Consider the following 13,196-nt stretch of genomic DNA (forward strand, 5'->3'; position numbering starts at 1 on the left):
AACATGAAAAATCCAATGAGGAGAAGAAAAGCAAAGCCAAAGAGTCCATCCCAAAATCCGACAAACAAGCAAAATGAACAAAAAACATTGAATTCAATTCTTTCTGATTTTAGAAACTGCATTAAAGAAGGGGTGCACCGGTCCTGGAGATACTGCAATACCAGGTCAATGCGTGGAGTGGACAGAGCAAGCTCTTTTTCCATCTCCCTGTTCTAAAAATCCATTTAATATATGGTCCCCAGATAGGGGACGTATCAGATATTAAACTGATAAGAACAGATACTACACTTGATCTTAGCCAAAAGGCCGAGAAGCGATAACCAGAATTGGTTTCAAACTACGGAGCCACCCAAGGATCCTGAAAAGTCCATTTGTGGAGATGAGCTCCTGGACTCCCGTTAAGAAGACATGTTGTCAACCTCTAGATCCCTTACATGCCTGCACTTTTCGGCTTGCTGCTGCTGCAATCCACGCGTTTTAGATCTGCATAACTCCACCTCTTTAAACACAGCACCTTCACCCCCTGCTGTTCCCACCCGCCTCAACACCGTTGGAAGGGAGGAGAACCAATTAAGGCGGGGGGTGGGGTGGAACGAGCAGCTGTCTACCCTTAGCAGGAGGGCTCCTGATTACATACCTCTCCTGCTGCTGCTGCTGCTGGCTGTCCAGCAGCAGACTGAAGGTGGCTGCTGCTGTGCACAGGTATATAAAGGCTCAGAGCCTATTATGACACGCGCAGCCAGCGTTCCATTGCCACATTCCATCTACTGCAGGCAGGATACCTGGCTGGCTGAATGTCGCTGAGAAGCTCACAGAGACCGCCATAAGCAACAGTTTAACAGAATGCCACAGACTAATCAACCAAACTTTTTGGGTTGGGTTCTCTTTTATAGTCTGCAGGCATTAAATGAAAGAAGTCAGTGTTCCAGCAGAAGGAGACAACGTTTCAGAAAAGGCATTGTAGCAAACCAAAAAAGAAATTTTAAGCGCAGCAGAGTAACCAGCGCACATACCTGTTAGCTCAGGTGAGTTTAAAAGGCTGCTGTTGATAACAAGGGCATTTGCTAAATAGATGGTGTGTGTGCAACAATATACTGAAAGGTCAATTATATTGTGCAGCTTATCTCACCACCTGTAGTTATTTAGGTAAAAGCTCCAAAATGCTTGCCTAATATGTCTGTTTATCCAAAAGGAAGTAAAAAGGGAGAGCTAGAAAGATAGCATTGCATCACATTACATGGCAATGCAATGCACAGTTGCTGAAGTTGAACCAAAATGAGCTTGTAATCTGGCTTCTGCAACTTTGAACATGAAAAATCCAATGAGGAGAAGAAAAGCAAAGCCAAAGAGTCCATCCCAAAATCCGACAAACAAGCAAAATGAACAAAAAACATTGAATTCAATTCTTTCTGATTTTAGAAACTGCATTAAAGAAGGGGTGCACCGGTCCTGGAGATACTGCAATACCAGGTCAATGCGTGGAGTGGACAGAGCAAGCTCTTTTTCCATCTCCCTGTTCTAAAAATCCATTTAATATATGGTCCCCAGATAGGGGACGTATCAGATATTAAACTGATAAGAACAGATACTACACTTGATCTTAGCCAAAAGGCCGAGAAGCGATAACCAGAATTGGTTTCAAACTACGGAGCCACCCAAGGATCCTGAAAAGTCCATTTGTGGAGATGAGCTCCTGGACTCCCGTTAAGAAGACATGTTGTCAACCTCTAGATCCCTTACATTCCTGCACTTTTCGGCTTGCTGCTGCTGCAATCCACGCGTTTTAGATCTGCATAACTCCACCTCTTTAAACACAGCACCTTCACCCCCTGCTGTTCCCACCCGCCTCAACACCGTTGGAAGGGAGGAGAACCAATTAAGGCGGGGGGTGGGGTGGAACGAGCAGCTGTCTACCCTTAGCAGGAGGGCTCCTGATTACATACCTCTCCTGCTGCTGCTGCTGCTGGCTGTCCAGCAGCAGACTGAAGGTGGCTGCTGCTGTGCACAGGTATATAAAGGCTCAGAGCCTATTATGACATGCGCAGCCAGCGTTCCATTGCCACATTCCATCTACTGCAGGCAGGATACCTGGCTGGCTGAATGTCGCTGAGAAGCTCACAGAGACCGCCATAAGCAACAGTTTAACAGAATGCCACAGACCAATCAACCAAACTTTTTGGGTTGGGTTCTCTTTTATAGTCTGCAGGCATTAAATGAAAGAAGTCAGTGTTCCAGCAGAAGGAGACAACGTTTCAGAAAAGGCATTGTAGCAAACCAAAAAAGAAATTTTAAGCGCAGCAAAGTAACCAGCGCACATACCTGTTAGCTCAGGTGAGTTTAAAAGGCTGCTGTTGATAACAAGGGCATTTGCTAAATAGATGGTGTGTGTGCAACAATATACTGAAAGGTCAATTATATTGTGCAGCTTATCTCACCACCTGTAGTTATTTAGGTGAAAGCTCCAAAATGCTTGCCTAATATGTCTGTTTATCCAAAAGGAAGTAAAAAGGGAGAGCTAGAAAGATAGCATTGCATCACATTACATGGCAATGCAATGCACAGTTGCTGAAGTTGAACCAAAATGAGCTTGTAATCTGGCTTCTGCAACTTTGAACATGAAAAATCCAATGAGGAGAAGAAAAGCAAAGCCAAAGAGTCCATCCCAAAATCCGACAAACAAGCAAAATGAACAAAAAACATTGAATTCAATTCTTTCTGATTTTAGAAACTGCATTAAAGAAGGGGTGCACCGGTCCTGGAGATACTGCAATACCAGGTCAATGCGTGGAGTGGACAGAGCAAGCTCTTTTTCCATCTCCCTGTTCTAAAAATCCATTTAATATATGGTCCCCAGATAGGGGACGTATCAGATATTAAACTGATAAGAACAGATACTACACTTGATCTTAGCCAAAAGGCCGAGAAGCGATAACCAGAATTGGTTTCAAACTACGGAGCCACCCAAGGATCCTGAAAAGTCCATTTGTGGAGATGAGCTCCTGGACTCCCGTTAAGAAGACATGTTGTCAACCTCTAGATCCCTTACATGCCTGCACTTTTCGGCTTGCTGCTGCTGCAATCCACGCGTTTTAGATCTGCATAACTCCACCTCTTTAAACACAGCACCTTCACCCCCTGCTGTTCCCACCCGCCTCAACACCGTTGGAAGGGAGGAGAACCAATTAAGGCGGGGGGTGGGGTGAAACGAGCAGCTGTCTACCCTTAGCAGGAGGGCTCCTGATTACATACCTCTCCTGCTGCTGCTGCTGCTGGCTGTCCAGCAGCAGACTGAAGGTGGCTGCTGCTGTGCACAGGTATATAAAGGCTCAGAGCCTATTATGACACGCGCAGCCAGCGTTCCATTGCCACATTCCATCTACTGCAGGCAGGATACCTGGCTGGCTGAATGTCGCTGAGAAGCTCACAGAGACCGCCATAAGCAACAGTTTAACAGAATGCCACAGACTAATCAACCAAACTTTTTGGGTTGGGTTCTCTTTTATAGTCTGCAGGCATTAAATGAAAGAAGTCAGTGTTCCAGCAGAAGGAGACAACGTTTCAGAAAAGGCATTGTAGCAAACCAAAAAAGAAATTTTAAGCGCAGCAGAGTAACCAGCGCACATACCTGTTAGCTCAGGTGAGTTTAAAAGGCTGCTGTTGATAACAAGGGCATTTGCTAAATAGATGGTGTGTGTGCAACAATATACTGAAAGGTCAATTATATTGTGCAGCTTATCTCACCACCTGTAGTTATTTAGGTGAAAGCTCCAAAATGCTTGCCTAATATGTCTGTTTATCCAAAAGGAAGTAAAAAGGGAGAGCTAGAAAGATAGCATTGCATCACATTACATGGCAATGCAATGCACAGTTGCTGAAGTTGAACCAAAATGAGCTTGTAATCTGGCTTCTGCAACTTTGAACATGAAAAATCCAATGAGGAGAAGAAAAGCAAAGCCAAAGAGTCCATCCCAAAATCCGACAAACAAGCAAAATGAACAAAAAACATTGAATTCAATTCTTTCTGATTTTAGAAACTGCATTAAAGAAGGGGTGCACCGGTCCTGGAGATACTGCAATACCAGGTCAATGCGTGGAGTGGACAGAGCAAGCTCTTTTTCCATCTCCCTGTTCTAAAAATCCATTTAATATATGGTCCCCAGATAGGGGACGTATCAGATATTAAACTGATAAGAACAGATACTACACTTGATCTTAGCCAAAAGGCCGAGAAGCGATAACCAGAATTGGTTTCAAACTACGGAGCCACCCAAGGATCCTGAAAAGTCCATTTGTGGAGATGAGCTCCTGGACTCCCGTTAAGAAGACATGTTGTCAACCTCTAGATCCCTTACATGCCTGCACTTTTCGGCTTGCTGCTGCTGCAATCCACGCGTTTTAGATCTGCATAACTCCACCTCTTTAAACACAGCACCTTCACCCCCTGCTGTTCCCACCCGCCTCAACACCGTTGGAAGGGAGGAGAACCAATTAAGGCGGGGGGTGGGGTGGAACGAGCAGCTGTCTACCCTTAGCAGGAGGGCTCCTGATTACATACCTCTCCTGCTGCTGCTGCTGCTGGCTGTCCAGCAGCAGACTGAAGGTGGCTGCTGCTGTGCACAGGTATATAAAGGCTCAGAGCCTATTATGACACGCGCAGCCAGCGTTCCATTGCCACATTCCATCTACTGCAGGCAGGATACCTGGCTGGCTGAATGTCGCTGAGAAGCTCACAGAGACCGCCATAAGCAACAGTTTAACAGAATGCCACAGACTAATCAACCAAACTTTTTGGGTTGGGTTCTCTTTTATAGTCTGCAGGCATTAAATGAAAGAAGTCAGTGTTCCAGCAGAAGGAGACAACGTTTCAGAAAAGGCATTGTAGCAAACCAAAAAAGAAATTTTAAGCGCAGCAGAGTAACCAGCGCACATACCTGTTAGCTCAGGTGAGTTTAAAAGGCTGCTGTTGATAACAAGGGCATTTGCTAAATAGATGGTGTGTGTGCAACAATATACTGAAAGGTCAATTATATTGTGCAGCTTATCTCACCACCTGTAGTTATTTAGGTGAAAGCTCCAAAATGCTTGCCTAATATGTCTGTTTATCCAAAAGGAAGTAAAAAGGGAGAGCTAGAAAGATAGCATTGCATCACATTACATGGCAATGCAATGCACAGTTGCTGAAGTTGAACCAAAATGAGCTTGTAATCTGGCTTCTGCAACTTTGAACATGAAAAATCCAATGAGGAGAAGAAAAGCAAAGCCAAAGAGTCCATCCCAAAATCCGACAAACAAGCAAAATGAACAAAAAACATTGAATTCAATTCTTTCTGATTTTAGAAACTGCATTAAAGAAGGGGTGCACCGGTCCTGGAGATACTGCAATACCAGGTCAATGCGTGGAGTGGACAGAGCAAGCTCTTTTTCCATCTCCCTGTTCTAAAAATCCATTTAATATATGGTCCCCAGATAGGGGACGTATCAGATATTAAACTGATAAGAACAGATACTACACTTGATCTTAGCCAAAAGGCCGAGAAGCGATAACCAGAATTGGTTTCAAACTACGGAGCCACCCAAGGATCCTGAAAAGTCCATTTGTGGAGATGAGCTCCTGGACTCCCGTTAAGAAGACATGTTGTCAACCTCTAGATCCCTTACATGCATGCACTTTTCGGCTTGCTGCTGCTGCAATCCACGCGTTTTAGATCTGCATAACTCCACCTCTTTAAACACAGCACCTTCACCCCCTGCTGTTCCCACCCGCCTCAACACCGTTGGAAGGGAGGAGAACCAATTAAGGCGGGGGGTGGGGTGGAACGAGCAGCTGTCTACCCTTAGCAGGAGGGCTCCTGATTACATACCTCTCCTGCTGCTGCTGCTGCTGGCTGTCCAGCAGCAGACTGAAGGTGGCTGCTGCTGTGCACAGGTATATAAAGGCTCAGAGCCTATTATGACACGCGCAGCCAGCGTTCCATTGCCACATTCCATCTACTGCAGGCAGGATACCTGGCTGGCTGAATGTCGCTGAGAAGCTCACAGAGACCGCCATAAGCAACAGTTTAACAGAATGCCACAGACCAATCAACCAAACTTTTTGGGTTGGGTTCTCTTTTATAGTCTGCAGGCATTAAATGAAAGAAGTCAGTGTTCCAGCAGAAGGAGACAACGTTTCAGAAAAGGCATTGTAGCAAACCAAAAAAGAAATTTTAAGCGCAGCAGAGTAACCAGCGCACATGCCTGTTAGCTCAGGTGAGTTTAAAAGGCTGCTGTTGATAACAAGGGCATTTGCTAAATAGATGGTGTGTGTGCAACAATATACTGAAAGGTCAATTATATTGTGCAGCTTATCTCACCACCTGTAGTTATTTAGGTGAAAGCTCCAAAATGCTTGCCTAATATGTCTGTTTATCCAAAAGGAAGTAAAAAGGGAGAGCTAGAAAGATAGCATTGCATCACATTACATGGCAATGCAATGCACAGTTGCTGAAGTTGAACCAAAATGAGCTTGTAATCTGGCTTCTGCAACTTTGAACATGAAAAATCCAATGAGGAGAAGAAAAGCAAAGCCAAAGAGTCCATCCCAAAATCCGACAAACAAGCAAAATGAACAAAAAACATTGAATTCAATTCTTTCTGATTTTAGAAACTGCATTAAAGAAGGGGTGCACCGGTCCTGGAGATACTGCAATACCAGGTCAATGCGTGGAGTGGACAGAGCAAGCTCTTTTTCCATCTCCCTGTTCTAAAAATCCATTTAATATATGGTCCCCAGATAGGGGACGTATCAGATATTAAACTGATAAGAACAGATACTACACTTGATCTTAGCCAAAAGGCCGAGAAGCGATAACCAGAATTGGTTTCAAACTACGGAGCCACCCAAGGATCCTGAAAAGTCCATTTGTGGAGATGAGCTCCTGGACTCCCGTTAAGAAGACATCTTGTCAACCTCTAGATCCCTTACATGCCTGCACTTTTCGGCTTGCTGCTGCTGCAATCCACGCGTTTTAGATCTGCATAACTCCACCTCTTTAAACACAGCACCTTCACCCCCTGCTGTTCCCACCCGCCTCAACACCGTTGGAAGGGAGGAGAACCAATTAAGGCGGGGGGTGGGGTGGAACGAGCAGCTGTCTACCCTTAGCAGGAGGGCTCCTGATTACATACCTCTCCTGCTGCTGCTGCTGCTGGCTGTCCAGCAGCAGACTAAAGGTGGCTGCTGCTGTGCACAGGTATATAAAGGCTCAGAGCCTATTATGACACGCGCAGCCAGCGTTCCATTGCCACATTCCATCTACTGCAGGCAGGATACCTGGCTGGCTGAATGTCGCTGAGAAGCTCACAGAGACCGCCATAAGCAACAGTTTAACAGAATGCCACAGACTAATCAACCAAACTTTTTGGGTTGGGTTCTCTTTTATAGTCTGCAGGCATTAAATGAAAGAAGTCAGTGTTCCAGCAGAAGGAGACAACGTTTCAGAAAAGGCATTGTAGCAAACCAAAAAAGAAATTTTAAGCGCAGCAGAGTAACCAGCGCACATACCTGTTAGCTCAGGTGAGTTTAAAAGGCTGCTGTTGATAACAAGGGCATTTGCTAAATAGATGGTGTGTGTGCAACAATATACTGAAAGGTCAATTATATTGTGCAGCTTATCTCACCACCTGTAGTTATTTAGGTGAAAGCTCCAAAATGCTTGCCTAATATGTCTGTTTATCCAAAAGGAAGTAAAAAGGGAGAGCTAGAAAGATAGCATTGCATCACATTACATGGCAATGCAATGCACAGTTGCTGAAGTTGAACCAAAATGAGCTTGTAATCTGGCTTCTGCAACTTTGAACATGAAAAATCCAATGAGGAGAAGAAAAGCAAAGCCAAAGAGTCCATCCCAAAATCCGACAAACAAGCAAAATGAACAAAAAACATTGAATTCAATTCTTTCTGATTTTAGAAACTGCATTAAAGAAGGGGTGCACCGGTCCTGGAGATACTGCAATACCAGGTCAATGCGTGGAGTGGACAGAGCAAGCTCTTTTTCCATCTCCCTGTTCTAAAAATCCATTTAATATATGGTCCCCAGATAGGGGACGTATCAGATATTAAACTGATAAGAACAGATACTACACTTGATCTTAGCCAAAAGGCCGAGAAGCGATAACCAGAATTGGTTTCAAACTACGGAGCCACCCAAGGATCCTGAAAAGTCCATTTGTGGAGATGAGCTCCTGGACTCCCGTTAAGAAGACATGTTGTCAACCTCTAGATCCCTTACATGCCTGCACTTTTCGGCTTGCTGCTGCTGCAATCCACGCGTTTTAGATCTGCATAACTCCACCTCTTTAAACACAGCACCTTCACCCCCTGCTGTTCCCACCCGCCTCAACACCGTTGGAAGGGAGGAGAACCAATTAAGGCGGGGGGTGGGGTGGAACGAGCAGCTGTCTACCCTTAGCAGGAGTGCTCCTGATTACATACCTCTCCTGCTGCTGCTGCTGCTGGCTGTCCAGCAGCAGACTGAAGGTGGCTGCTGCTGTGCACAGGTATATAAAGGCTCAGAGCCTATTATGACACGCGCAGCCAGCGTTCCATTGCCACATTCCATCTACTGCAGGCAGGATACCTGGCTGGCTGAATGTCGCTGAGAAGCTCACAGAGACCGCCATAAGCAACAGTTTAACAGAATGCCACAGACTAATCAACCAAACTTTTTGGGTTGGGTTCTCTTTTATAGTCTGCAGGCATTAAATGAAAGAAGTCAGTGTTCCAGCAGAAGGAGACAACGTTTCAGAAAAGGCATTGTAGCAAACCAAAAAAGAAATTTTAAGCGCAGCAGAGTAACCAGCGCACATACCTGTTAGCTCAGGTGAGTTTAAAAGGCTGCTGTTGATAACAAGGGCATTTGCTAAATAGATGGTGTGTGTGCAACAATATACTGAAAGGTCAATTATATTGTGCAGCTTATCTCACCACCTGTAGTTATTTAGGTGAAAGCTCCAAAATGCTTGCCTAATATGTCTGTTTATCCAAAAGGAAGTAAAAAGGGAGAGCTAGAAAGATAGCATTGCATCACATTACATGGCAATGCAATGCACAGTTGCTGAAGTTGAACCAAAATGAGCTTGTAATCTGGCTTCTGCAACTTTGAACATGAAAAATCCAATGAGGAGAAGAAAAGCAAAGCCAAAGAGTCCATCCCAAAATCCGACAAACAAGCAAAATGAACAAAAAACATTGAATTCAATTCTTTCTGATTTTAGAAACTGCATTAAAGAAGGGGTGCACCGGTCCTGGAGATACTGCAATACCAGGTCAATGCGTGGAGTGGACAGAGCAAGCTCTTTTTCCATCTCCCTGTTCTAAAAATCCATTTAATATATGGTCCCCAGATAGGGGACGTATCAGATATTAAACTGATAAGAACAGATACTACACTTGATCTTAGCCAAAAGGCCGAGAAGCGATAACCAGAATTGGTTTCAAACTACGGAGCCACCCAAGGATCCTGAAAAGTCCATTTGTGGAGATGAGCTCCTGGACTCCCGTTAAGAAGACATGTTGTCAACCTCTAGATCCCTTACATGCCTGCACTTTTCGGCTTGCTGCTGCTGCAATCCACGCGTTTTAGATCTGCATAACTCCACCTCTTTAAACACAGCACCTTCACCCCCTGCTGTTCCCACCCGCCTCAACACCGTTGGAAGGGAGGAGAACCAATTAAGGCGGGGGGTGGGGTGGAACGAGCAGCTGTCTACCCTTAGCAGGAGGGCTCCTGATTACATACCTCTCCTGCTGCTGCTGCTGCTGGCTGTCCAGCAGCAGACTGAAGGTGGCTGCTGCTGTGCACAGGTATATAAAGGCTCAGAGCCTATTATGACACGCGCAGCCAGCGTTCCATTGCCACATTCCATCTACTGCAGGCAGGATACCTGGCTGGCTGAATGTCGCTGAGAAGCTCACAGAGACCGCCATAAGCAACAGTTTAACAGAATGCCACAGACTAATCAACCAAACTTTTTGGGTTGGGTTCTCTTTTATAGTCTGCAGGCATTAAATGAAAGAAGTCAGTGTTCCAGCAGAAGGAGACAACGTTTCAGAAAAGGCATTGTAGCAAACCAAAAAAGAAATTTTAAGCGCAGCAGAGTAACCAGCGCACATACCTGTTAGCTCAGGTGAGTTTAAAAGGCTGCTGTTGATAACAAGGGCATTTGCTAAATAGATGGTGTGTGTGCAACAATATACTGAAAGGTCAATTATATTGTGCAGCTTATCTCACCACCTGTAGTTATTTAGGTGAAAGCTCCAAAATGCTTGCCTAATATGTCTGTTTATCCAAAAGGAAGTAAAAAGGGAGAGCTAGAAAGATAGCATTGCATCACATTACATGGCAATGCAATGCACAGTTGCTGAAGTTGAACCAAAATGAGCTTGTAATCTGGCTTCTGCAACTTTGAACATGAAAAATCCAATGAGGAGAAGAAAAGCAAAGCCAAAGAGTCCATCCCAAAATCCGACAAACAAGCAAAATGAACAAAAAACATTGAATTCAATTCTTTCTGATTTTAGAAACTGCATTAAAGAAGGGGTGCACCGGTCCTGGAGATACTGCAATACCAGGTCAATGCGTGGAGTGGACAGAGCAAGCTCTTTTTCCATCTCCCTGTTCTAAAAATCCATTTAATATATGGTCCCCAGATAGGGGACGTATCAGATATTAAACTGATAAGAACAGATACTACACTTGATCTTAGCCAAAAGGCCGAGAAGCGATAACCAGAATTGGTTTCAAACTACGGAGCCACCCAAGGATCCTGAAAAGTCCATTTGTGGAGATGAGCTCCTGGACTCCCGTTAAGAAGACATGTTGTCAACCTCTAGATCCCTTACATGCCTGCACTTTTCGGCTTGCTGCTGCTGCAATCCACGCGTTTTAGATCTGCATAACTCCACCTCTTTAAACACAGCACCTTCACCCCCTGCTGTTCCCACCCGCCTCAACACCGTTGGAAGGGAGGAGAACCAATTAAGGCGGGGGGTGGGGTGGAACGAGCAGCTGTCTACCCTTAGCAGGAGGGCTCCTGATTACATACCTCTCCTGCTGCTGCTGCTGCTGGCTGTCCAGCAGCAGACTGAAGGTGGCTGCTGCTGTGCACAGGTATATAAAGGCTCAGAGCCTATTATGACACGCGCAGCCAGCGTTCCATTGCCACATTCCATCTACTGCAGGCAGGATACCTGGCTGGCTGAATGTCGCTGAGAAGCTCACAGAGACCGCCATAAGCAACAGTTTAACAGAATGCCACAGACTAATCAACCAAACTTTTTGGGTTGGGTTCTCTTTTATAGTCTGCAGGCATTAAATGAAAGAAGTCAGTGTTCCAGCAGAAGGAGACAACGTTTCAGAAAAGGCATTGTAGCAAACCAAAAAAGAAATTTTAAGCGCAGCAGAGTAACCAGCGCACATACCTGTTAGCTCAGGTGAGTTTAAAAGGCTGCTGTTGATAACAAAGGCGTTTGCTAAATAGATGGTGTGTGTGCAACAATATACTGAAAGGTCAATTATATTGTGCAGCTTATCTCACCACCTGTAGTTATTTAGGTGAAAGCTCCAAAATGCTTGCCTAATATGTCTGTTTATCCAAAAGGAAGTAAAAAGGGAGAGCTAGAAAGATAGCATTGCATCACATTACATGGCAATGCAATGCACAGTTGCTGAAGTTGAACCAAAATGAGCTTGTAATCTGGCTTCTGCAACTTTGAACATGAAAAATCCAATGAGGAGAAGAAAAGCAAAGCCAAAGAGTCCATCCCAAAATCCGACAAACAAGCAAAATGAACAAAAAACATTGAATTCAATTCTTTCTGATTTTAGAAACTGCATTAAAGAAGGGGTGCACCGGTCCTGGAGATACTGCAATACCAGGTCAATGCGTGGAGTGGACAGAGCAAGCTCTTTTTCCATCTCCCTGTTCTAAAAATCCATTTAATATATGGTCCCCAGATAGGGGACGTATCAGATATTAAACTGATAAGAACAGATTTTTTGATTGAAGCTGCATCCAAGGCACTGAAAAATGTGACCGAAGTCACACCAAAACAGCGCATGAGGCGAGGATTCATGTGGACCCTTCCCGGAGGAGAGGGTCCCCAATAAACCATCCCCATCCCTCCGAGCCAGAAGGCTACAGCGAGGGTCAGGGATCTCCGATGCTCTCCCTAGCCGAAGCCGGAGAAGAGCCGTTTTCGTGCTCCCAGCTTCCATCTAGGCTGCCACCCTAGTGGAGCTGGAGCCTGTGTTGGTTTCTCAGCCCAAAGCTGACCGGACCTCCGACCGGGTTTATAAAAATTCCCCTTCCTAGCCCGGAGGCCAGGAATAGGGGGGGTTGCTCAGAAAGTATGATTGGCAAAGGTGCGGCGTGCTACGAAGCCAAGTCTTTCTGGGGTTCCCAGTCCCAGTAAGCTTGGACTCCCACCAGGGCGCCTACTCCTGGGGCACATTGCTCCAAAGCCCTCACACTTACCCAGCCTAGTGACTTCGATCCTGGAGGGCCATGTTTTCCATCAGATAACTCTATGAGCCACCTGGCGTACTAACAAGTGCACCAAACCAGTGTGTAATATGCATCAATTTACTAGGGCAGCCCAAGGACAAAACTGCCTTTTCAAAAGATACTACACTTGATCTTAGCCAAAAGGCCGAGAAGCGATAACCAGAATTGGTTTCAAACTACGGAGCCACCCAAGGATCCTGAAAAGTCCATTTGTGGAGATGAGCTCCTGGACTCCCGTTAAGAAGACATCTTGTCAACCTCTAGATCCCTTACATGCCTGCACTTTTCGGCTTGCTGCTGCTGCAATCCACGCGTTTTAGATCTGCATAACTCCACCTCTTTAAACACAGCACCTTCACCCCCTGCTGTTCCCACCCGCCTCAACACCGTTGGAAGGGAGGAGAACCAATTAAGGCGGGGGGTGGGGTGGAACGAGCAGCTGTCTACCCTTAGCAGGAGGGCTCCTGATTACATACCTCTCCTGCTGCTGCTGCTGGCTGTCCAGCAGCAGACTGAAGGTGGCTGCTGCTGTGCACAGGTATATAAAGGCTCAGAGCCTATTATGACACGCGCAGCCAGCGTTCCATTGCCACATTCCATCTACTGCAGGCAGGATACCTGGCTGGCTGAATGTCGCTGAGAAGCTCACA

At 45.5% G+C, this 13,196-nt stretch overlaps 10 non-coding genes and 1 pseudogene across 10 annotated transcripts; all 11 read right to left on the reverse strand.

Moving 5' to 3' along the window:
- Window positions 1–127: 127 nt before the first annotated feature.
- On the reverse strand, window positions 128–318 carry LOC141178870 (U2 spliceosomal RNA). The gene has a single exon (XR_012254938.1). It is a non-coding gene; the product is annotated as a U2 spliceosomal RNA (small nuclear RNA).
- Window positions 319–1,433: 1,115 nt separating this feature from the next.
- Window positions 1,434–1,624, reverse strand: LOC141178871 (U2 spliceosomal RNA). The gene has a single exon (XR_012254939.1). It is a non-coding gene; the product is annotated as a U2 spliceosomal RNA (small nuclear RNA).
- A 1,115-nt stretch (window positions 1,625–2,739) lies between these two features.
- LOC141178873 (U2 spliceosomal RNA) lies at window positions 2,740–2,930 on the reverse strand. Its single transcript, XR_012254940.1, has one exon. It is a non-coding gene; the product is annotated as a U2 spliceosomal RNA (small nuclear RNA).
- Window positions 2,931–4,045: 1,115 nt separating this feature from the next.
- On the reverse strand, window positions 4,046–4,236 carry LOC141178874 (U2 spliceosomal RNA). The gene has a single exon (XR_012254941.1). It is a non-coding gene; the product is annotated as a U2 spliceosomal RNA (small nuclear RNA).
- Window positions 4,237–5,351: 1,115 nt separating this feature from the next.
- Window positions 5,352–5,542, reverse strand: LOC141178875 (U2 spliceosomal RNA). The gene has a single exon (XR_012254942.1). It is a non-coding gene; the product is annotated as a U2 spliceosomal RNA (small nuclear RNA).
- Window positions 5,543–6,657: 1,115 nt separating this feature from the next.
- Window positions 6,658–6,848, reverse strand: LOC141178876 (U2 spliceosomal RNA). The gene has a single exon (XR_012254943.1). It is a non-coding gene; the product is annotated as a U2 spliceosomal RNA (small nuclear RNA).
- Window positions 6,849–7,963: 1,115 nt separating this feature from the next.
- Window positions 7,964–8,154, reverse strand: LOC141178877 (U2 spliceosomal RNA). The gene has a single exon (XR_012254944.1). It is a non-coding gene; the product is annotated as a U2 spliceosomal RNA (small nuclear RNA).
- Window positions 8,155–9,269: 1,115 nt separating this feature from the next.
- LOC141178878 (U2 spliceosomal RNA) lies at window positions 9,270–9,460 on the reverse strand. The gene has a single exon (XR_012254945.1). It is a non-coding gene; the product is annotated as a U2 spliceosomal RNA (small nuclear RNA).
- A 1,115-nt stretch (window positions 9,461–10,575) lies between these two features.
- On the reverse strand, window positions 10,576–10,766 carry LOC141178879 (U2 spliceosomal RNA). Its single transcript, XR_012254946.1, has one exon. It is a non-coding gene; the product is annotated as a U2 spliceosomal RNA (small nuclear RNA).
- Window positions 10,767–11,881: 1,115 nt separating this feature from the next.
- Window positions 11,882–12,063, reverse strand: LOC141179691 (U2 spliceosomal RNA). The gene has a single exon (XR_012255680.1). It is a non-coding gene; the product is annotated as a U2 spliceosomal RNA (small nuclear RNA).
- A 524-nt stretch (window positions 12,064–12,587) lies between these two features.
- LOC141180023 (U2 spliceosomal RNA) lies at window positions 12,588–12,703 on the reverse strand (annotated as a pseudogene).
- Between the last annotated feature and the right edge of the window lie 493 nt (window positions 12,704–13,196).

This window comes from Phyllobates terribilis, unplaced genomic scaffold (genome assembly GCF_046119375.1).
Source record: "Phyllobates terribilis strain yellow unplaced genomic scaffold, ASM4611937v1 Scaffold_30__1_contigs__length_15301838, whole genome shotgun sequence".
Taxonomy (NCBI): domain Eukaryota; kingdom Metazoa; phylum Chordata; class Amphibia; order Anura; family Dendrobatidae; genus Phyllobates; species Phyllobates terribilis.